The sequence below is a fragment of the Protopterus annectens genome, chromosome 1.part0, assembly GCF_019279795.1.
Source record: "Protopterus annectens isolate FY-2018-M chromosome 1.part0, PAN1.0, whole genome shotgun sequence".
Lineage (NCBI taxonomy): Eukaryota > Metazoa > Chordata > Ceratodontiformes > Protopteridae > Protopterus > Protopterus annectens.
Window position 1 is genome coordinate 1,196,689,567 of NC_056725.1, and position 25,723 is coordinate 1,196,715,289.

Genomic DNA, 25,723 nt, shown 5'->3' on the forward strand with positions numbered 1-25,723 from the left:
ACAAAGAGGATCCTCACCTCCAAAAAAAGAAAGCTGATCTGGTGGTCCCCTGCCATAAAGAAACTGTACAACAAAAGGAGGGAACCGATGCAGAATAAGGTGAAGTCCCAAGACAGGAAATAAACCCTTATCAGCCTCAATGAATAATTGAGATCCCTCATCAAATACTACAAAGTTAGCTGTGAGAACAGACTTGGACCACATAGTAAAGACAACCAGAAGGCCTTATACAGTTATGTAAAGAATCTCCATGGCAATACCAGTAATTGTTCTGAGCAACTAGACAATGGTACTTCCCAGATTGAGCCAACAAATAATGTCAATATACTGTCTGGCATCTTGAGTACAAACTGTACCCCTCACTCCACCCCAAAGGACCAATCACAATACCAGTACACAACCAGGCACCCAGTATTACTGCAGCAGAGGTTACAACACCACTGTCCAAGGCAATAATACAGCATGTATGGGACCTGAGAATATCCCTGGCTGTGTTCTACATGAACTACAGAGTAACCTGGCACCTTAATTGTGTGCCTTGTTCAAGCACAGCCTCATCTCAGGCTTTGTCCCTACTGAATTGTGCACTGCTATAGTCACCCCTCCCCACAATTAGGTGTAACTACAGACCCTGGTAAATACTGCCCCAACTGCCTGACAAGTCTGTTATGCGAAGCTATGGAATGCATCACCATGCACCTAATAAACAGGGATATGGGAATCTGCAGACTCAGGATCCCACACAGTTTGCCTTTGTGAAGGGTAGCTCACACCTGCTCATTCAACCTGGTCAACCTTTTGCCGTCAGCCACCTGAGCTGTGGATGAAGGCAAGGTGACACATACAGCCTACATTGATCTTGCCAAAGCCTTTGATAACATTCCCCACTCACTAAGCTCGGCATCAACCCTTATATCACTATGTGCAAACAGAGGCACAAACACAGGGGTAGATTGGACATACTGCTGTCATACATTGAGACAGTTGCAGATGTCACTGGATTTGTTCTAACGTCCTTTATGAGGAATACGATGTCGGTAATACCAATAGATGTGAGTATTTACTGACTGCATTCTCCAGAGTCCACAACTGATTTACCAAGGACAGCAACTGTCTGGTGAGCACACAAAACATTACAGGCAGACATGTGGACAGTCTATGGACAGTGTGCCAGTGGAGAGGTATGTCAGAGACATATCACTGTGAGTCGTGACGTCACACACTAAATGCATGTCCACACAAACCCTGTCAGTCTATCAATCCACCATGTGTACAACAGCAGTGATGACATATAATCTGTTCACAAATCTGGGAATATGTCCCCCATGTTGGTTGGCTGTCTCCACATGTCCTGTCCTATGACATATTGCCACCCACTGTATGTGAATGTGTAGGCCACCACCTCTGTAATGTACCTCACACAAGCAAGGAAATGGGGCACAGCCCACATTAAGGAATGTCCCATATGTCAGAACTAGCAGCAGTGTCCAGGCCCACAGCACAATAAAATGTGGGCATCTACATAGTGGTATGGCTGTAGAAATACCTGACATCTGCAAATCTGTACAGAGGACAGACAGAAAGTAGATAGCCAACAGGTTATGCATTAGGATGAATGTATTGAAAGATACACATATGAAACTGTAAGGTATGCCATTACTACATGATAGGAGTCCCCGATGACATGTCCAAAGAACATAGTAGTCTACAGTTAATATCAACATATAAGATCAATATCCAATAGGAGATACATATAAACATACAGCTCAAACAACTAGAACAAGATACTCAGTACTCAGAGTCCAGCTTTGCATGCAGGGGTGTATGGTTCCAGTATTGTAATCTGATATCTACTCTTACTTGAAAAAGCACTGTTAAAAGTACTAACATAATGATACCGTATGCATTAAACTATTTCTGTCAACCAGTGCACTGTAGCAAGTGTAACATGCAAATGTGACTGCATATAATTTGGGATACTACCCATGTATGAAACAAATCCAAAGAGAACTGATTGTGGTACTACCCATGTATATCCAGATACCCCATACAGTATACTAACACCCCTTGTTACTGTAATGACAGCACATAGAAGCATATTATGTACAGGGAATTAAGTACACTTATTAAAGATGTCATTACCCTGCTATTTTATCAGACTGAAAGGTGATCACTGTTTACCATGGTTAAGCTATACTTAGCAAGTGTAACCATTGCTTACAGGACCTTGCACACCATAGCCTATGCAATTTACCAGTAAGCCACCTCAGCTGTATCTTTTGGGGATTTTGTCTCAAACATACCCTTCTTTACAGCCAGTTTAAAATAGGGAAGAGACAAGTGTGCAATTAGGAACGATTGGTATATATATATATATATATATATATATATATATATATATATATATATACATATATATATATATATATATATATATATATATATATAGAAACATAGATAGAGAGAGAGTGAGATATGCAGGGAGATCCATATATATTATCAATATATAAATATATTAACAATAAATACTGAGGTGTGTATATATATATATATATATATATATATATATATATATATATATATATATATATATATACATATATATATATAATATATTTATATATTGTTGTTAATATATATGGATCTCCCTGCATATATATATATATGGCTTCCATACATTTGGTCGAATTACACTTAGTCGAAAATGATTCCAGGCATTTCACTTCACTGAAAGCTCACTTGACTGAAAGCTCACTTGGTCGAAGTTCATTTGGTCGAAAATGGAATATAGCCCCTGCCCCACTGCAGTGCAACCCTGGAGTGAGAATATTAAATAAGGGGGTGTGGGGGGTGTAGCCCCCCACATTATGCCAATAGTTTTTACTAAAGATATATATATCAATGCATTTCTAATGGGTATATCTTCTTATAATAGTGAATACATTAAAATGATGTGGGGGGCTACGCCCCCCACACCCACCATTGTGGGGGGTTGTGCTCCCCACACCACCCCTTATTTAATATTCTCACTCCAGGGTTGCACTGCAGTGAGGTAGGAGCTATATTCCATTTTTGACCAAATGAACTTCGACCAATGAGCTTTCAGTCAAGTGAGCTTTCAGTAAAGTGCAATGCCTGGTATCATTTTTGACCAAGTGTAATCCGACCAAATGTATGGAATCCCTATATCTATATCTATATCTATATATATATATATATATATATATATATATAGAGATATATAGATATATATAGATATACATATACATATACATATATACATATATACATATATCTATCTATATATCTATCTATATATATATATATATATATATATATATATATGGTTTATTTATTTATTTTATTTATTTATTTATTTCAGTTTGGTGACCGGGGAGGTCCACTGGGCTCGAGAGCCCGTTTTCAGTGGAGGCCGGGGAGAAAAGCTCCATAGTACAATGGTAAATCACATAATGAAAGATAATAGTAAAAATACACTGAACTATTATTACAATCAAAAATAGGTGGGAATTCCACAAAACAGTTAGAAAAACATGTATGAATTAATTTAAAAAACAAGCTATTAGCATTTTCAAGAGGAATTGTCCTGGAGGGTGATAGGCATAGAACATAGGTTCCCCTTCATATGATCGAATTTCTCTAAACTCGAAAGTCATAAACTCGAAACCAGACTCTGGAATTTAGAGAAACTCGAACATATGAAAGGGACAAAAAAAAATTAACACCTTTCAAATATTTTCGCAGGGGGGCTTCACCCCCCTGCACCCCTACACCCCGTACTTAAATATACCTACTCCGAGATCACACTATAGTGAAGGAAAGGGAAATCTCCGCGCTATAAGCGTAAGTGCAAATGGAAGATTTTCCATTCCTCCGCTATAGTGCCATCAAGGAACATTCACATTTAAACTGCTAGGGTACAGGGGGACCTGGCCTTCTGCAATAAGGTAAATTAACTTTTTATTTTTTTAAACCTAAGGCTCCCGTTCACAATTTTGAGTGAATGGAAGTTTGAGATTCAGGTCTCGAGATTATGAATTTCGAGCTTCCATCTATTTGATCTTGTGAAAGGGAATCATATATACATATATATATACATACATACATGCAAACATACATACATGTATATATATATATATATATATATATATATATATATATATGCATAGATGTCCCAAAATGCACATACAAACATATGCTGCTGATAGACCACCCACAACTGGGGCAGTATGCACAGTTGGATACAAAAAGCAGCCATGGCACTCACTTCTGCTCCCCCCCAATAGTCCAAATAAATGAGTGAACAGTACACTGCTACAAAATCATGATGGGCCATACACAATGGCCAGACATACAACAATCTCTTAGCAAAACAAATAAAATATCTGAACATAGCAAAGAAAAATACAACCAGCCAGTAATTCACACATGTTTATTATACTCTGATGTCTTGGCCAAAGCCTTCAAGGAATAAACATCACCAGAAATACATACCTTAATCCCAAGAAGCAATTAACACCTAATTACACTCGTCATCTAACCCCCTACATGATAAAGTGTCACAGTTAATATTAATACATTGAAGTTTGTACATAACAATTGTCCATTTATGAATGTTTTATCACACTGAGGAACAGATATTTTCAGAAACAGTACCTTGAGACCCACTGTCCCCATGGTGTGATTTATTCAAATGTACAGCTGTAGAACTGACATATTTCTTATCAGTAATACATCTGACATGTTCTAACAAACTAGTTTTAAAACATGTGTTACTGTTCCCCACATAAAATGTGTTACAAGGCCATATAAGAGCATTCCCTATACACCTACCTCTTGAATGTACAGACTTCAACATGTTTCCCAGCCATTTCCCCTCAGCAGGAATTACAGCAGTAAATAATGAAAGACCAGTATACCTATCCACCTACTACTGTATGACATCTGGACAAAGCCTGACATAATTGGTGGACAGAAGCCCAAATACACTGCCATACATGAAATATTACTGTTATACACTAAGAAAGTTGCTGGTGTTACAGGGTTTGTTGTAATATATCTTTTCTGAGAGATATAAAGTCAGAAAAAAGAATGTTACCATATACATAATGCAATCACCAGAGTATGCTACTGATTTGCCAAAAACAACACCTGTCTAGGGAACAGCCCATACATAACAGGCTAACCTGTGGCCATTATGTGGATGGCCCTACAGTTGAGAGCAATGCAGAGACAGAAATTTGTCAGACTGAAACCCATGCAGAAGTAGCATGTGCAAACAAACCCTGTTAAACTAGCAGTATTCCAAACATATAACAGCAATACTCATATTCTGCTCCTAAGTCCTGAACCTTCCCCACCATTTAGTTGGCTTGTCGCCACAAGTCTTGTTGTAAGAGGTAGTAGCCTACACAACTCCAGGATCTCTTTCTCACAAGTAAGGGAAAGGGCCACGCCAACATGGAGTACTCATTTATAGGAGTGTGTTGTCATGACATTGGCTATTGGAAGAACTACACAGCTGCTCTGCATGCAGTTAATAAGTGGGGAGCCCCAATAGGTGCACAGGCCATCACCTGGTCATGAGCATCACCTACAAAAGCCATGCTGCCACCTATTGAAACCAGGTCTATCCCTGTAGTGCACATGGATAGAGAGAGAGAGAGAAATAACAAATGAGACATAAACTGGAAAAGAGAAGAAAGAAAAAAGGTAAGTGGAACATGTAAGCTAGTAATTGAATGTAGTACCTGGTCTGTAATAATGGGAAGTATGATTTGGAGGAATATATGTCCCAACAAGACATGCTGTACTAATGTCCTGCTAAACAGCTGCTATGGCCATAGCATCAGGCCCTCTCTGCAGTGGGAGATATCACAGACATACCTCTCAACTGTACAGATCCTCACAGAATGTCCACATTTTACCATCATGTATTTTTGTCTGTTCTTCCTGAGATCTGTACTTTACTGGCAAATAGCTGAGGATTGAAGTCATCAGGTAATGACAAACACTTGAGTTTAAGACTCCACATCCTTAAGAATAATCTATCATTCTACAAACTTCCTATGTTTGTCACAGGTATATTTAAAGTCTGTCCCTATTTATCCTCCCATCATTTTAGGCATTATCCAGATGTGATGCTCTGAGAGGTTGTGGGGTGGGAACACAGCTCAGGAACCTGACTCACCTGTGAAAGGATAGCTCATATATGACAACTGCAGAGGTTTCTGTCAAACAGTTGTGACTGTGCCACTGCTAGGCCAGTTAATGGGATGTTTTCCATATCCATGTTACCTGTAATTATGAGTATGACACATGTTTGCCTTGTAAAGCTAAGACACCTATAGAGGGTGTGTGCGTAGTAGAATACTGTTGCAGATATATATGTTGAACTGCATGTGATATATTGACTTAATAACATTCAACTGTACAGTGTTCTACTTGCGAATAAGCACATTTGTAACTGATATCTGTAGTCACATACACATATATCAATGTTATGTCAATCAAACCATTGCCAGGTCTGTGAGCAATGGCATTGCAACATAATAGCCTACTCATGACTGTTGGACATCTTCCAGGTTATCACAGTGATGTCAAACCCTACTGTGCAATCAATGTACTAATATATGGTGCAGCTATATTAATAGAGTATCAATACTGGTGTCCCTTTTGACACCCATTTATGTGTGCCATTGTCCAGATGTACTGCTGTAACAGGTTGAGAAGTATGCTTGAGCAGCAAGACTGTAAATACAGTGTGCCATACTTACATTCAATAGAAATGTATACCAGGTATCCCCTGAGCCCACATATGTATGCATATGTTCAGCTGGAAGGCACAAAACTAATCACATGGGTTTCAAACAGTCAGGTAAATAGGTTGTGCATGTTGCACATGTGTGTTATATCAGTGTCAGTGCATACAACAGACATATATGTGTAGAGCTACTGGTGGTTGCATTGCCCTGACACTGATGTGGGTACTGGAGTAGGCATGATTATCAGGTATTAATCAGAGAAGTGTTATGAGCCTCTTTCCATGCCTACCACTACCAGCTATATCAACACCTATATTCAGTGGATATCACAAGTGCACACACCCCTGTTGGAATGCCAAGTTTGTGTGCTGTATGACAAGCAGACCACAGAAGATCATTTCATAATGTTTCTCATCTTGAATGTGACCCCTAACCTGTCCAATTCCATTGCAATACAATCAAAGGTGTTTCTAGGAAGGTGAGCAACTATTGCCAAGTGAAGATGTGCCATGACCAGACCAAGACGGAATAATGCTGTAACCATCTCAAGAGGTGCATACACAAGTTTAAGGGTGTGCACACTCATTCAGCTGGCTTATTGTACTGAGTATTATTTCCATATGTTTTCACAGACCAGATTGTTATGTTTTCAATTGAATTGTACAGGCTATAGGTCACACTACAGGTGGGAGTTGTTATGAAATGAGTTATTGTGGTGTCATGTTTCAATTGCACAAATACCAGGCAGTGTTTTAGGGCTGTGTAGCCTTTATCCACTGTAGCTATATGGACACAGCAGCACCTGACCTGTATATCCAGCTTCCACCAAGGTAGAGTAATCCCCTTTGGTGGACAGCAGCAATACACAAACCACATAATAGGTTGCAACATTGACTGTACAGGGACACATAGGTGCAGGCAACAACTTTGAAGCAAGTCCACCTATATCTGAGTAAGCAGGTACGTTCACAGGTGATGTCCTGTAAGGCTGACTATGATTATGAATTGGATATATCCACACCACCAAGGACAATTGCAACCGTGTCTCCACATATGTTGCAAGTCTCAGATGAAACAACACAATTCACTCTGTGTTGGGGGTAAAGAACACCTTATACACACATGGCATGGATGTAGGCAACCTGCATCACACAGGTTAGGTGGGAACATCACCACCCTGTCCACCCCAGTCGTACATGGAGATATGCAAATCAACTACACTCCTCCCCACAGCAATGTTGAGTATGTACATATTGCCTACTGATGGCAACAACAGCATATCTCCATGGGGCATAATAACATCAGTGTCTTTCTCCTACATTAACTCAGGCATGTTCTCAGAGCTCCATCACACACCACAATCAAACACAGACCTGTGTTGGGGGTAAATAACACCTCATATACACATGCCATGGATATAGGCAACCTGCATCACACAGGTTAGGTGGGAACATCACCATCCACATGGAATATGACACATCATCCACATGGAAAATGACCGCTGTCAACATCCTACATAGAAATGAATGGAGGATAGAGGATTATGCAATCAAGTATCCAACATTGAGGGGAATAAGATAGCCCAGGGACAGGCGTGTAATGCAAGCAGCTATAGACATGATAGCTTGGAGGTTTCTGGGGTAATCTGGATTATTTGCAAGTAATAACCACTGTTGATGTGGATTTTGACAACTGTATGAGGTCCTGTGACCTTTTCCTTTTCATGTCTTTCAGGTAACATGCAGAGTGCTCACCTACCAGCATTCTCTGTTGGGGAAACAGATATCATCACCCAATCTGTGATTATACATTAGGCCCTGTCATGTGGACAGACAGCAGAATATATGTGGGAGAGGACTGCCTTGTGGAGCAGTGTGTCCCACAGGGTAAATGATGCCAGACTGCACAGCAGAACTTAAGTGCATGTGCAGCATCGGGCCACCAACCTCAAATGCCATGCCCATCAATGGGCTGCTGCTGTAGCAAGGGACTGGCTACACATGGGTGAGGGCCCAGCCATCCAGCCCCCACTGACACCCACCGAGGAACTCCTCACCACACTTGAGCCACACGCCGAATGCACAAGCCATGATGCTGAGAGAATCATTGTCGAGGTCAGTTGCACACACACAGACACACACACACACACTGGATGAGGACCATGCAGGTAAGGGGCCCAGTGGGGATTAGTACACTAATGTATCAGACATACATGTATCTGTATTGTATCTATATGCATGTCTCAGGTCTGACTGGAGTTGTGGATGGGGTTTTCTAATGCCCAGAGGTGCACATCTATGATGAAGACAGGACATTGTGTATTATTGCGGTAAGTACTGTAGATGTGCAGACATGCTGCATCCATCCTATACCAAGGTCACATGTGTGTCTGCTGACAATAACCCTCCTCACAACTACCAAGGATCCTCTGGTCTGCATATGGGACAGCAGTCTGAATTTGGTGGGCATTACATTGTCTGTTGTTGCCTGGTAATACCCCCGCCATGTGAAGTGCATGCAATTTACCATGCACACAACCATCAGTAATAGCTATATTGCTTTACGTAATAGCTATATTGCTTGTTGTGCATGTTCACGTGTGCTGGGGTTAACTGTATTGCATCACATTCATCACCACTGGGGCCTATCTGATGTGAATTTAACATTCCTGTAGCATACCTCACAACTTGTCAGTGCCAAGATGTCTGGACAGAGGCCACCAAATTGTGCTGGACAAATGTCCTAAGGTAAGGTCATGCATGACACATTACTGGTATACAGTGGATATAAATTATGTACACACCCCTCTTAAGATGCAAGGTGTTCCTGTTACATACTAATTAAGAACACAATATGACAGTCCACATTTCTTCCAGCCTTTAATGTGACCCATAACAGGTACAGTTCACTTGTAAAACCAAGCATCTGTACTCATGTATTGCACCTACAAGGCAGGCCACCTGTGAGGGTGGCAGACATGCTATCAGCATGATGTTTCAGTCAGGTATGATACCTCATGCTGCCATGTGTGTCATTGCACTCACTGTGGCCTATTTGGCTATAATATCACATACATGGGCATTGTTAAGGCAGACAGACCACTTCCAACCACATATAGATTTCAAACATATGGGTATTCCAGACACATCCATACAGAGGACTGTACAATGGTTTAACCTGCTGCATGTGAGGCAGATGCTGTCAACACACTATATAAAGTAATGGCAGTGGGAGGTCACCCATTGTGTATGGTATACACATCAAAATGGTATAAGCCACATATAATATGATCCTCACATACACACAAACAGTTGCCAGCATTAGGATTAGAACTCCTGCCTATCTATGTATTCCTACTATAGTGCTACATAGTTATCAGACACGCCAGAGAGCTTATACATTTTCACCTCTTCCAAAGGCACTTCTGAGGTGGATGACATCAACAGGTCTACTAAATTGGAGTGAAGGGAAGTGTAAAGGGTAGTACATGATACACACACACACACACACACACACACACACACACACACACACACACACACACACACACACACACACACAGACTTGCCAGTATTGGGATTAGAACTCCTGCCTATTTAGGTATTCCTACTACAGTGCTACACAGTTATGAGACATGCCACAGAGTCTATACATTTCCAACGCCACCAAAAGTACTTCTGAGGTGGATGACATCAACAGGTCTACTAAACTGGAGTGAAGGGAAGTGTAAAGGCTAGTACATAGGTCAAAAATGGTATGAGGCAGATAGTACATGATTCATACACACATAATGGCCAGTATTGAGATTAGAACTCCTGCCTATCTGGGTATGTTTACTACAGTGCTATGCAGTTACTGCACATGCTACAGAGCTTACTTGACTTTTACATGCCCAAAGCTGCTGATAACTGCACAGCTGTGGTAAAGTATTATAGGTGGAAGACAGTCTGCCTTCTGTTCCACCCGTACATCATGCTAGTTCTTTCTGTTTTGCACTTCAACTAGCATTATGGCTTGGCACTTCAGCAGGTTATTGTATCATGAAGCGTGGCACACCTGTGAGCTGTTAGCAGTACTCATTCATCACAGATGTCACCCCAGTACTTACTAGTTTGTCCACCCCTCCTAGCATGTTTGAAGGGTGGTTATCTGTGCTTTCACCCATTGACCTGGTGCACATGTCCATTCTGGGGCACTGTTGCAACTACCACATGTACACAGACAACCCTCCCCTCTAAACTCCAAACACTCAGACCTGTGAGGGTTACCCATATATCACCCAATGTGGACATATGCACTCTCCAGCAAAGAATGGACTAGCAGGCCAATAGGATAAGATCAACACCTGCACCACACCATGTGGAACATGTAGCTCACCATGACACCCACTTTGACAGCCATGACATACAGTGAAAAGCCACACACCCACCTTCCCAGAGGTACTCAATGGACATCTACCCAAACAGCACAGACCAGCAAGGCAGACACCCACTCAGACACTGTGACATGGCACATGCCAAGGGACACATATTTAACCTACACAGTGTGCCCCCAACCTAAGCCCCTAAGGCTAACCACCTTCCACAATACAGTGATCATGGGTAACTCAATACTGAGGCACACACATCCCACTCACTAGGTTGAATTTGGAGCAGGTAACAGCCAAATATTAATCACATGCCAGCATCTAACACATGACACAGCCAGTCATGTCACTCCACAACAACTATGAGTATCACTCCGTATCCATGTGGATGTGAATAAATTGGGACACACATCATTGGACTACATGACAGGTGACATGGTTGAACTCTCTGATTATGCAGTTCATGCAGGTGTGACAGTTGCCCTGGGCAGTATACCGCTGTCACCCAGAATGATGCTGCGGTACTATCAACAGATGGTTGTTTGTAACATTGGCTTACGTGTTGTGTGTCACTCTCAGGGGATCCAGGACCTCTCTGCCTGGGATGGTATGATTGCCAGAACCCAATGACTTGCCACTGATGTCCTACATCTGTCACTGTTGGGTTACCAGGTACTGGCTGCGTGTCTTGCCACCCCTATGGTGCCTTATTAGGCAGTGTTCCTAATGTTATTTCCACCATAATAGCTACACATGTATGCAATCTGAGGGTCATGCTGCTCAACAGTGGACATCTAATTGTCAGGATGCAATCACTCATAGCAGTTGGAGTGGAGGACACATGTCAGCTGTAATGGAGAGGTGGTTCACAGCAGCAGACAGCAGACCTGCAGTATCAGGCTATGATGCATTCCGTAGCTGTCAACCCCCAAACATGGATCACACGACACCTCCACAGGTGGTGTTGTCTCCATATTCATTATGGATAGGAACACCTCCAGACTAGCATCCCATCATAATGCATTGGAGATAATTTTGGTACAACTGCCTTGGGCTAATGGTGCTATCCAGACCATAGCCTGCTATGGGTCCACATCTATGTCCCTAGACTGTCAATGCACATTCCTCAATACCCTGTCATATCTGATGGTCCAATGCAACACTGACATAGTACGAGTCTTCAACTACCCTTCCATCACCTGGGGAATGTAGCCAAGTGCCAGTATATTGGCCCAACACTTCTGGGATTCATGATTTCCATTGCCCTAGACCAGCTCATACTGACCCATGGTAGAAGATGCAACAACCTTGACCTGTGTTGACCACTTAAATATGGGACCATTGCCCCAGATGTCAATCCCTGCATGGTGAGATTCACACAGGCTATAATCAACATGGAACTCAACATGTCAGCCGCACTCCCCCACAAAGAAAATCACCTGGCAAAAACTCTCCAAAGCTGACTTTGCAGCCATGAAAACAGGGGTGGATGTTTTCATTGCACCCATGGCAATGGGATGTAGCTGCATGACTGTGGAATCATACACATAGGCACTGTACAAACAGGTACATTAATGCATGGTACAAGGCAGAGCCAGCAGAACCCAGTCACTGTCCTCCAAACACTGGGAGACAATGTGATGGTCTCCTGCCATTACTGAAGTGTACATCAGAAGGAGGACACTGTTGCAGGGAAAGGTGGTGTCCCATGACTGTTGAATTCCCTTATCAACCTCAAACACAACTTTGGATCCCTAATGGAGTCCCCGACAGGCATCTATGGCAGCAGAGATGCAGCAGACACTGACAACAGTCAAAACAGCCTTGATAGTTACATCAACAACCTCCACAGCATTGAACACAAGTGCTGTGAGTTACTACACAAAGCTAATACCTATCCTGAGACAACAGATATTGGCCACAGTCTTGGCAACACATTCAGTGCCAGCTTTACCCCTCTCTCCCCCTACAAGTGAAGTGTTGAGTGAATGTGTTTTTACATGCTGTACCCCATGTCCGTTCTAGGCATCTGTGTGTCACCAGGATGTGGCCCTGCAGCAAGACCACAGGGTATAGCAGTGTGATGACACATCTACCATGTCATAGGCAGCTGACAGTATATGCACGATAATTCCCGGTTTGTAACACAGTGATTGCATATGCCTCACAGATTATTGGGCTGAGGGTTGTACATAGGTACTTGTTGATGTACATCTGTTGTAAAATGGAGAATGGTACATGTTCTGGTTTGGACACATCTCCGATTGCTAATAACCACAGCCACAGGGGATATTCATCAACCAAACACACTGGGATTACTATTCACCCTCACACACACACACACACACACACACACACACACACACACACACACACACACACACACACACACACACACATTTGCCAGTACTGTGATCCATAGGTTCATTGCTTCATAGGTGTGTAGTAGGTGAATGGGCCTGAAGGCTCTACAAGGCTAGCCCAAGGGAATACCTTGGCATCAGGCCACATGACAATAGTCCCCAGTGTGGCTCACGAGTGTAGTCACTGGAGTGGTCCCCAGGGTGGGTATTGTATTCCCCATCCACTCATCCAGGTTTCTATTGTGGGTGGCCAGTGATGTGCACTGCTTCCCATGTATGTGATTTATATTCCATAACATGGACAGTGTCTAGGTTGCACACATGTCCCATATGCATGTTGTTTGACGTTTGGAAGTGTGCTTGAGGTCTTTGGGGCATGTTGTGTGGACAGATTGGTATCTTCTGATGTAGCATTCCTGACCTCATTTGGTGAGACCTGGATATGTAACTGAGGTGGCGATTGCACCTACATTGACAGTATGATACAAGCATTCAGTGGAGGTATTGGCATCTGTCCATACAGGGCATGTGTATAAGGCATGGTATTCCCTTTGTGAGGTATGTTTGCAGACTCTACAGTTGTTGCAGGCATCCAGTGGGGAACATGGCAAAAGGGCCACTGTACACATTGATTGGGCTACTGAAGGGATGGAACAGGGTGTCATGTCTTTTTACTTGCTGGATAACACACACTCAGTCAGGAGATGTAACACATTAAAGTACTTTCTGATGTCAGTGGCACTGTTGTTATCAACAGGCATGTAGTCCACTGCAATCCCACCATGGGTACTATCTGTGAGGCAATATGCAGGGGAACTACCAATATAGTGGTTGTTGCCTAGCCGAGTGTGTTTGTGTATGATACGTGGGTGGAGAGTGGTCTCTGATTAATAGAAGGGTTGTCTATATTGTTTATTAATTCATACTGTCACATTTAGGGCTGTGGATTGTCTACATCAACCTCTCTGGTGTTTGACAACTGTTGGCCTTGTAATGTGGACATAGTGACATATACTAGGTCCTCAACATAATAATATAGCAACCCCCCCCATGGATCCTGTTATTACACAATAACACCAACCCCCCCCCCCCCACACACACACACACACACTTGCCAGTACTGAGTATCAAACCCCTACCTAGCTATGTATTGCTGCTACAGTGTACCACATTTATCGCACACACCATGGAGCTTATAGGATGGATGTTGTCCCAAGGTACCTAGAAGGTGAGGAATATCAACAGCCCTTGTAAATGCTGGCATTGGGTGATGTAGTGGGTGAGAGATTCAAAAAAATATTTTACCCTACACACACATTTACCAGGGATGAGGTTCAAACCTCTATCAAACTATCTTTTAGGACCATTATGTTACACATTTACCATGTGTCCCACTGACCTTACATGGTTTAGAGTTGGCAGCAGGTACTTCTAAGGTGGATGATATCTGCAGGCCTGCTAAAGTCAGACACTGAGATGTGTACTGGGTGTAAATGAGACCAAAATCTTTGGGGTACGGACATACATATGTACACACGCAAACACTTGCCAGGGATGAGATTCAAGCACAAACATATGAAGTTATTGCTGTTACATTGTTCTACATCTATCACATGCACCATGGAGCTTACATGTTGGAGAGCTCGGCAAAGGTATCTTTGAAGGTGAGTCACATCAGCAGCAGTGCTAAAGGAGGGGTAAGGGAAGAGTTGTAAGTGTGAATGATCACAAAATCAAGTCTTTACAAGGATACACACACTCTCTCACATAAACACTTACACAGTTGCCAGGATCAGAACTGTTATCTATCTAGTTTGCTATACTACAGTATTATGCAGTTATCACATGTGCCACAAAGCTTATATTTGGGAGAGCTGTCTAAAGGTATCTTTGAAGGTGAGTCACACCAGCAGCAGTGCTAAAGGAGGGAAGTGTAAGTGTGAATGACCACAAAATCAGGTCTTTACAAGGATACACACACTTTCTCACACAAACACTCACATTTACCAGGATCAGAACTCCTAACTTACTAGTTTGCTGCAGTATAGCATTACACAGTTATTACAAGCCCCACAGAGCTTATATGTTGGAGAGATGTCCAAAGGTATCTTTGAAGGTGAGTGACATCAGTAGCAGTGCTGAAGGAGAAGTAAGGGAGATTTAGTGAGTGTGAATGGCCTCAACCACATTCATCTAGAAACACACACACACACAACTTTACATTTGACAGGACTGAGATTACAACTGTTACATGGATACCTATTTGTACTGTAGTGTTACACAGTTATCACAAACACTACTGATACTATATGGCTGAGAGCTAACCAAAGGTATTTCTACAGTGAATGACATCAACATATCATGTGATACAGGCCAATGGGATGTGTAGTGGGTGGGACAGGCCTCATAATGAGATTCTCTCTGTCGCTGTTTGTCTTTCTCTTCCCCATGTCTCTGTGTGTGTATGTTTGACATATTATATTATGTTTGCTTTAGATATGTGTGTGTATTCCTATCCAGTGTGTGTGTGTGTGTGTGTGTGTGTGTGTGTGTGTGTGTGTGTGTGTGTGTGTGAAGTATCAATGGTGTACAGTTTGGTGTGTGTGCACAGACAGCTGCAAATAACTGACAAGTGTAGTCCACTGTGTTGTGAGACATGGGCTTCATTTCTGTAAGTGTAGGAGCATGCCCAGTATGATCTTCTAGACTGAGTGTGTGCATCCATTCCAGGGAGGATTGGACTCCAATTTGGGGTTTTGTGTGCTACAGCTACACCTAGCACACTGTTTCTGTAGAATATCTGTAGACAGGTTGCCAATATGGAGACACAATGGGCTTAACATACAGGGGATACTGTAACTATTGCTCTCTGTACTGCTTCTGTGACATATTTGGTTGTAGCATAGATATTCTGACATATGTACTGTTTTACACTGCAATGTGTTATGTCATCAACTGACAGTTATCATTCTTTGCTCACGGTTATTTACTGGGAAATACTAGATGAATGAAGCTGAGACCAATATTCTGAGGTATATATATATATATATATACTACACATTCTGGCACACACCTGCCATTGTGGAGGGGTAGCTACAGACAATAGACTGCTGGTTCTGTGTAAATGGTGCAGCACCTTGTTAGTATGCTGGCTGGAGTTCCCCTCCTTCTGCTTTTCTCAACTTCAAGGAATGGCCATATCCAGCTGGGGCCATAGCTCTCAGCTGTGCAGATACACCCATGTTATCCAGAGGCAGGACTCATATATCTGGTCAGTTTACCTTCACATTGTGATTTACAAGAATTTTTTTTGGCTATTCATTAATGGGTTTGCAGTCGGGAGTAGTATGGGCATACATTAGAGTTTTAGACTTCACACATTCCATGACATCCATGCTTCTATACCCTCCCCCCTCTATTATTCTCTCCTCCACCTCACATTATGTAAGAAACATCTCAGAGGTATCCCTATAGCTGTGCCTTTATCCCAGTAGTATTTATAGCCTTATCCACAGTCCTTACAGTAGGACATGGGGAGGCATGCTACTGGCATTTGTCAACATGGCCTTGCATTTGTTTTCTTTTTACTGTTAGGTTGTTAGTTGGGACCCCCTGACATTCCATACATTGGCACTATGGGTGAGGCATGGGCCTTTGCCAGAGGACTGTAGACCATTTGAGAGTGCTGCATGCCATCTGTTATTGCATTTCTACATGGGATTGTGGGGGGCTGCACACCTGCAGACTTTAACATTTGAAATGACTGTACTGGTACGGTTACTCTGTTGGCTTCCACTTCATATTGTATTGTGACCTATCATGCAGACAGGAGGCATATCAGTGGAGTACACATGTTAGAGCTTAGTAGCATATATTTCAATTTCAGACTTCGTACCCTTCAGAACTGGAATGCAGCTGCCAGACCTGTTGTAGTATCTCTCTGTAGGTCTGGTTGCAGGCTGTTCACCACTGCCATAATTTGGGGGCCTTAGCCCAGCCTTTCTTCATGGTCATCTACACCTGTCCTGCTGGGTGAGGCTGGTGGTGGATATGTGACCCTCATTGATATCTATGTATCTGACCTACTGACACCCACAGTTCTTTGGGCCATCACATGTACTACAGTGGGGGGTGCCACCTTGTGTAGTGCTGTCTAATATGTTGACACCGGTATTTGTTATGAATTTTCTGCTGTCCCATATAGCTGTCTACTGCTATCCCATTCAGCCACCCAATTCCCTTGCATGCTTGCATCCATATCATACATACAACTATGAGAACATAACTACTCCATTCAGTAATTGATAGGAAGAATGACTTACCTTGTTGCTGGGCCAGTATTGAGGACAATGCTGGAGGGCTGACTATGTTGGATGCACATAGTACACTCCCTGTACATGGTAAAGCTCAGGTAGTGTCATGTTTGGCATCCCTTTTACTGTATGTGTGAGTCAGAGAGCGGTATCAGTCCCTGGGTCCCTACAGTGTAAATGTGTGTGCTTTGCATTGCCTCTTTCCCATGGCCTGGGCATACTATGCACACCTCCTTCTGCCTACAGGGGCAGGCTCAGGATGTTCCTCCTCTGAGTCCCTCTGTGCCTGTGCTGGCCTTGGCAATGGTGGGGGGCTGTGTGGCCCTGCCCCATGCTGCTCCTGCTGCAGATGTTTCTGCAGGATCATATTGTGTAGCATATCACATACTATGAACATTTGTGTACATGTAGGTGGAGAGTACTGCAAGACTCCACTGGATATGTCATGGCAGCGGAACCGTGACTTGAGCATCCCAAAGACACTCTCTACAATGATCCTGGTCTGTGCGTGTGCCTCATTATGGTGTTCTTGTTCAGCTGTGTGGCATTTCTGATGGGTGTCATCAGCCATGGCTCCAGTGCATAGCCAGCATCCCCCACTAGATGGCCATATGTGATGTCCCCCTGGCAAATGCCTGATACAGCTGTGAGCAATGCCAGATGTGGGAGTTGTGATAGCTTCCAGTGCTCCCAGCACACGCATTCATGATAATGCCCCGGTCATCACACATGACCTGTCAGTCGATGGAGGGGAAGCCCTTGCAGTTTATGTAGACCCTGCCCCACTCACCGGGTGGTGCTTTGATGTGGATGTGGATGCAGTCTATAGCATCAACTACTTCAGGGTATTCTGCTATACAGTGGAAGAGATGCATATGTGTGGTCAGTGCCTCACGGGCAGTGGGGAAATATGTGTGCTCATTGGCAAGTTGTTTCATGGCATCCAGGAACTGGTGGAGTACCCTGGAGCCAGCACAGCTCTATGATTTGCTGTAGAATGTCCCTGTCCACCCTATAGCACTCAAATATCTCCAGCTCATGTAGGCCCTGGTAGGTTACCCTGGGACTTTGCAATCTTCTCCTCCTCCTCCTCACTGTGGTTCAGTTGTCAGCATTCTTCTCTTCACCACCCTCAGTCTCTAGCACATATTGATGGAGTAAAGCAGTTGCAGCCTCTAACATATTTAGTTATTTTTGGCAGTTAAAAATCCCCCATCTGTGTACACCAGTAGTGTAGAGTTTATGGGAAAAAACAGTCTATAGGGTGTTTGCATAGTTTATATTAGTGTGCTGGGCTGCTGCTGCATGTGTAATTGGCTGATTTTGATACATTCCACCTGCCAGCCATGCTAGTTCTCCTTGATTACCTTCCTACTGCTGTTTCCCCTTCCCACTTCCTCCCTATTTAAGCCCCAAGGTGCGCCACACATACCCAGTGCTCAAATGTAAACAGTTCTGCTATTTCCTCTGTTTTTTTTTTTTTAGGCACGCTGCACACCTGTTTAGCTAATGTAAGCACTTTTAAGCAGAACTGGCCCTCCCTGGATGCAAACACACTCTGCATTTTATAGAATAAGACAATATATCCTCGGACACACCCCCTTCCTTAGCTGTCCTTAGCTAAGTGCAAACATGGGCCACAGAGCTCCAATGAGCTTACAGCAAGCATGGCACACCCCCTTAAGAAGTCATTCAGCTCTTATACTTGCACTGTTGTATTTGTGCACCTACACAGTTAGGTGCAAGCTGACAATTTGAAGGAAATCTGTGATTCAGTATAACTCCCCTCATTTGCATACCCCAGTGTGTAAGTCCTTAGTTACTGCACTTAGTCGGACCCTTTCCTCTTGACAACCAGTGCTCCCTCGTATTGTTTACATTCTGCATGCTTTTGACTGTAATGGCAAAATGCAGAATTATCTTAAAATTGACTTTTCTCATTTTTTTTAATTTGCAGCATGATCCTGTTTGTGCGCAGCTGCCCTAAGCTTAAATGACTGTGATTGTCCAAAAAAAAAATTTCATTTTACAAAAAAATAAACATTTATTAATGCCAATGGCCTTATATTTGCCCACTGGCATGTGTATTTGACTGTAATACATGCTTTCCATGAACTGTCCTGCCTCCGTTTTCTCAGATGCAGAAATGTATTCAGTTACTAACTGAATACATTACTGCTCTGACACTGCTCCTGCATGGAGTCCGGCCAGCTTCATGGATTGCAAAATCACCTCATTTGCATGGTTTTAACCAGCAAATGAAGTTATTTGCATCCTGCACGCCTTTCCATGCAGGAACAGTGTAGGGCCACTCGTGCACATGAAAACGGCACTTTTCTGGATCACTCAGCAGCCATTTTCCATGCAGGAGTGCTTTAAGTGTTCCTGCATGGAAAATAGTGCTTCGTGAATCCTGGGGTCTGTGCAATAGAGTGCACCAAAGCCTGTTACAATTCATAAAATAAGTGACATAGTGGGGTGCCTGGGTGAGGCATTTATGCACTGAACTCTTTGCAAAGAGTACATATGCAAATAGCTCTTCCCCTAATTACATGTCATTTACAATTCTGAATGCATTGAAGTATCATCCATTTCCAATAGGATAACCTATGAAAAAACAAATATGTACTAACCAATGGCACTGCACCTGGTAGTGTAATGACCTCACCCCACCCCAACCCTTATTACTATGCTTTGTTCTGTTGCCAACAAATATAGATGATCAACTCAGTAGCACAGTGAAGAAAAAGCAAAACAAAAAAAAAAGATGTCCATTGTGCATCAGGAATTGGGTCCATTTTGGAACAGGCAAGTTTGCTGTTAAAACCAAACTTGCCCTTCCCTTTCCAGTGATGCTGATGAACCCCACCAATGGGTGTCACACTGCACCAGATCTTCTAAATAGCATATTATTCTAATGATTCCTGGTCTACCATCTTACCTAATGAGCATTTTGTTTTTAAATGAATCACTCCTTAACAGTACAGAAGACCACATCACACCAGAGAACTGCAGGTTTGTTACTAGTTAGTACAATATAGTATACTATAGTAAGTTGCAGTTCTCCAGTGTAATATGTATTGCTGTCATACTGAACCCCACTCCATTTTGTACACTTGTACTCTTGATATAGTAGAATGAAAAATAAGAAAATCAATATTTAATTTCTTTACAATTAAAAAAATATCCAGCTGTTGTTCCTGAAGAGAATTTAAGGGAGGTAGACTTTTGTACACAGCACCAAATCTCCTCATTACCACATTATGTGATTGACCCCTAGTCTGCAGCATACCTGTGCAATTGAATTTCTTTATCAATCACTTCTTCTTACTACAGTGGACCACATCCAACTGCTCATCTGCAGATTATTATAGAAACCAAATATTTGAGAATCTTATAAGCATTACAAAATATACACTGTAATTAGATTAGACATAATGAAGATATGACACCCTTCTGGACCATTACTTTATTAGGGGCTTATGTATCTCATTGAAGCTATGAGCTTATTCATGTAGAGCCATCCAAGACAGGCAGGTCATGATAGAAGATTAGAGTCAGACTATACATGGACCAACACAGAAGGTAATGGAAATCCACTTCAGTATTATCGTCAATAAGTCTTTATAAACAAAAGCATCAAAGACTTCTCATAATGACTTCAGAAGATAAGATCCTCAAGTTTTAATGTGTCCACCATACCACAGAGGAAAAGCACAGAAAAATATGACTATTGCTACAGCTAGTGGCACAGATGGGTTACAGCTAAAAAGATTTTCATCAGCTGAGATGTTCAGAGGTGAAAGGATGGTCTGATGCTACAAAGAACTATGCACTATGGAAACAAAAAAGTCAAAGTAAACTTTATTGTCATTTAGGATTACACAAGTGCAGCCTAAATGAAATTCCAGTTATCAACTCACCAGAGAGTACATAGGAAGCAAGGATAACAAGAACAACAGTATAACATTTCAATTTTAAAAAAGATATTCAATACAAGATCCTAGAAGGATAAATAAACCACTAATAACAGCAAAAACACACAAGCCCCCCCCCCCCCAGACAGTCATAAGAATACTGTACATAGCAGCTTGACAGAGCAGAATTGTCCATGTTAAGATTGTCATTCTTTGTTCATCAGCATCAGACAAACAGCAGGCAATTGTACATGAATAAGAAAATATAATGCTAAATAAAAGAATAAAAAAATATATCACACTTTTCAGCTGAGCTATGTATTGTGAATGATTATTGACTAAATAATGGTGGCTGGTATCAGAGTTTTTAAGTGTCAACACTGCTGGGTAGAAGCTGTTTAAGTATCTGGTGATCCTGCAGCAGATACACCAATATCTCTTGCCTGAAGACAGTTATGTAAACCGGCCGTGTGCAGGGTGAGAGGGGTCACAAATTATTTTGGATGCACATTTAATGCTTCTTTCTGTGAAGAGATCCTAGATTGATGGTAAATTTGTGCCCAAGTTTTTTTGGCAACTTGCACCACTCTCTATAGCTTCTTTCTTTCTGCTATTCTACTGTTCCCAAACCAAACTGTGAAGCCAATTGTTCCTCTGTAGAATGTGGTGAGAACAGTAGATAGGAGCTTTGTTTTTTTTGACCCTTCTGAGAAAGTGGAGATGTTTTTATGATTTTTTGACCAACTATTCAGTGTTCACAGCCCAAGAAAGATCTTCCGAAATGTGCACCCCAAAAACGTTGCAGATTTAACCCTTTCTACCTCTTTACCATTTATGAGCAGTGAGTGTGTTGTTGACCTTTGCCTGAGGTCATTAATGATCTCTTTTGTTTTATTGACATTCTGGTCAAGGTTGTTCTTAGCACACCAGTCAACCAAAGAGTTGACCTCATCTATATAAGCTCTTTCATCCTCCCCTTTGATGAGGCCCACAACCATAATATCATCTGCAAACTTAATGATGTGATTGGTGTTGTATTTTGCAGAACAGTCATATGTGAGGATGTTGAACAACAGAGGGCTTAGCACACAACCCTGAGGAACAACGGTACTGAGTATTATGCATCCTGAGGTGTTGTTGCCTGCACATGTTTTCTGTGGTCTGTTCTTCAAACAGTCAAGGATCCAGTTGCACATGAGCTTGCTAACTCCAAGATGTACAAGTTAGTCAGTACGCTGCATAGGAACCACTGTATTGAATGCTGAGCTGAAGGCAATAAATAACAGCCTGACATAGTTGTTTCTTCCCTCCAGGTTATCCAGTGAGAAGTGGAGTGTCATTGAAATAGCATCTGCAGTGGATCTGTTAGCCCAATAAGCAAACTGTACAGGGTCGAAGGTGGATGGAAGGTTTGCCGATAGATGCCTTTTAACTTTTTTTCAGCCAAGCTAAACTTGATATGGTTTAGGATGTGATGACAACAGTAAATATTGACATTTTGTGAATTAGTTAACTAAAATGAACTATTTTTACCTCAAATAATCACCAGATGTTCTACTATGGGCAGCAATCTTGCAAAATAAATTGAGAGATTTATGTCAATTAGTCAAATGCAGTTACAACAATAATCACTTAAAATCTACCAAAACAACTTTCAATGAACCTCTAAGATAACTTCTTTTTGCAGGAGGCAACCCTCCTGCACCTCCTATGTTGTGGAGAGACCCCCCCCCCCCAATCCACAAAGCTTATATATACCTACTCCAATCTTGTACAACAGTAAAAAAAAGAAAAAAAACTCCACTGGTGGTGAAAGTTATTTTGGCATAACTTTTTTGCCAAATTGACTTTCCTGGTAATTGCATTTGATTGGTTGACTGGTTCCTGAAATTGACCAGACCTTGTAATTAGTAGAAGGGCATCAAAACAGTGCTTATTTACAACACAAAAGATTATACAATATCTCAGTCAGACTGTAAAGCAAGCCATTCAACATTACAATAATACAAGTTTATGCTCCAACTACAGATGTATGAGAAAAGGAAATTGACCAGTTTTATAAAGACCCGCAGCATCATCTGGAAATAATAAATGATATATTCATCATAGGTGACTAGAATACTAAATCTGGTAGCCAAAGAACAACTAGAGTAACAGGCAAATTAAAATGTTGCCAGTATAACTCATTGGTTATAGCAACACTCTCTTTCTACAGACTAGTAGGTGGCTTTATACATGGATATCACCAGATGGTCATCGGATTCATGAGAATCATAAGATATATAAGTCTACTGAGTCTTGTGTCCCTGAACGCTTTGCCAGTATCCACCCTAGAGTGTACCTCCCCTCAATATCAAAATTAGACTGACTATATACTTGCAGTCAGAGACAAAAGAGCTGTATAGTGTCAACAAAAAGAAGACCTGGGGTTTACTGTGGTTCATTCGATTGACTTTTGATTGGGCATTTTTTAGTTAAATTAAAGAAAGTAAAATCTGTCTGCGCAGTGGGTTAGGACTATAAGGTGTTAAAAAGCTACTTCCTACTGTGCAAGGTTTGATTCTCTCAGTCTTTTTTTGTCCTACTGCTTGACCTTAAGCAAGTCACTTAACCAGACAGTGCCTTAGGAAAATTTGGAATCTGAGCTTGGCTGGCTAGATAAAATATTAGCAATATTTCAAGTGAATATATAGAAGATATGAAGAAATAATTTAAGGGCTTAAGCATTGCAAATAGAACACCTGAAGATGAATGGGCAGAAGTTCCTGATATTTTCCAGGAGGTGGCAAGAAAAATGATCCCAAATAGAAAGAAGATTAATAAGGCAAAATAGCTCTATGTAGGGGTGTTAGAGGTGGCCAAGGAAAGAAGGAGAACAAAAGGAATGGAAAAAAGGGAAAATATGTTGCACTGAATGCAGTGTTTCAGAGAATAAGAAGAGGCAAGGAGACCTCTCTAAATGAGCAATGTAAATAAATGAAAGAAAATAAAATAGAAAATGCAAGACATCTCTTCAAGAAGATTGGTGATATTAAAGGAAACTTCCAGGTAAAAAAATAGTATGAAAAAAGGCAAAACTGTGAGAGATCTAACAGAAACAGAAGCTATTAAGAAGAAGTGCACAAATAGTCAGAATAACTGTATATGGAAGACCCTACCATCACTGATACATGTGATAGTATATTCTCTTCTCTGATCCAGAAAAGATAACCTAGAGAATCAAGATAAATCAGCTCTAGAAATACTTATTAGCAGTGCTGCAGGAAGTCATGGATTTCCAGCTGTTTTTTAACATCCTACAAATTACTTGTTACTTGGAATTTGCCAGCAAATTTGGAACATGCAACAGTGGCCATTGAACTGGAAAAAGTTAATCTATACTCCAATCTCAAAAAAAAAAAAATTCCGAAGCGTGCTCAAATTACTGAACAATTATTCTTGCTTCATATTCTAGCAGAGTAAAGCTCAAAATCCTACAAATCCAGCAATATATGAACAAATGGCTGCCCTTTGTGCAAGCAGGTTTTAGAATGGCACAGACACCAGAGATCAAAATTGCTAGAATTCATTGGATAACACAAAAAGCAAGGCAACTCTAGAGAAATGTTTTTGCTTTATTAACTATTCTAAATCATTTGATTGTGTAGACCATAACACATTGCAGCAAGTTCTTAGAGAGAAAATATAGATATAATTTACCTCATTAGGATTCTGTACACAGAACAAATTGTATCAGAACTGAATATGGAATAACTGATTGGTTCAAGATTGGTAAAGAAATGAAAAAAGGCTATATACTATCACTGTATTTCTTTAATACTTATTTATTTTATATGCTGAATAATGTATATGAAATGCTGGGTATATGAACCAGATGATAGTGCTAAAATTACTGAAGAAATATTAAGTGCAAAAATTAGCTTGTTCACCATTGCTTCAGAAATTGCTAAAAGTAATAAAGAAAGAACTGGACATTGTT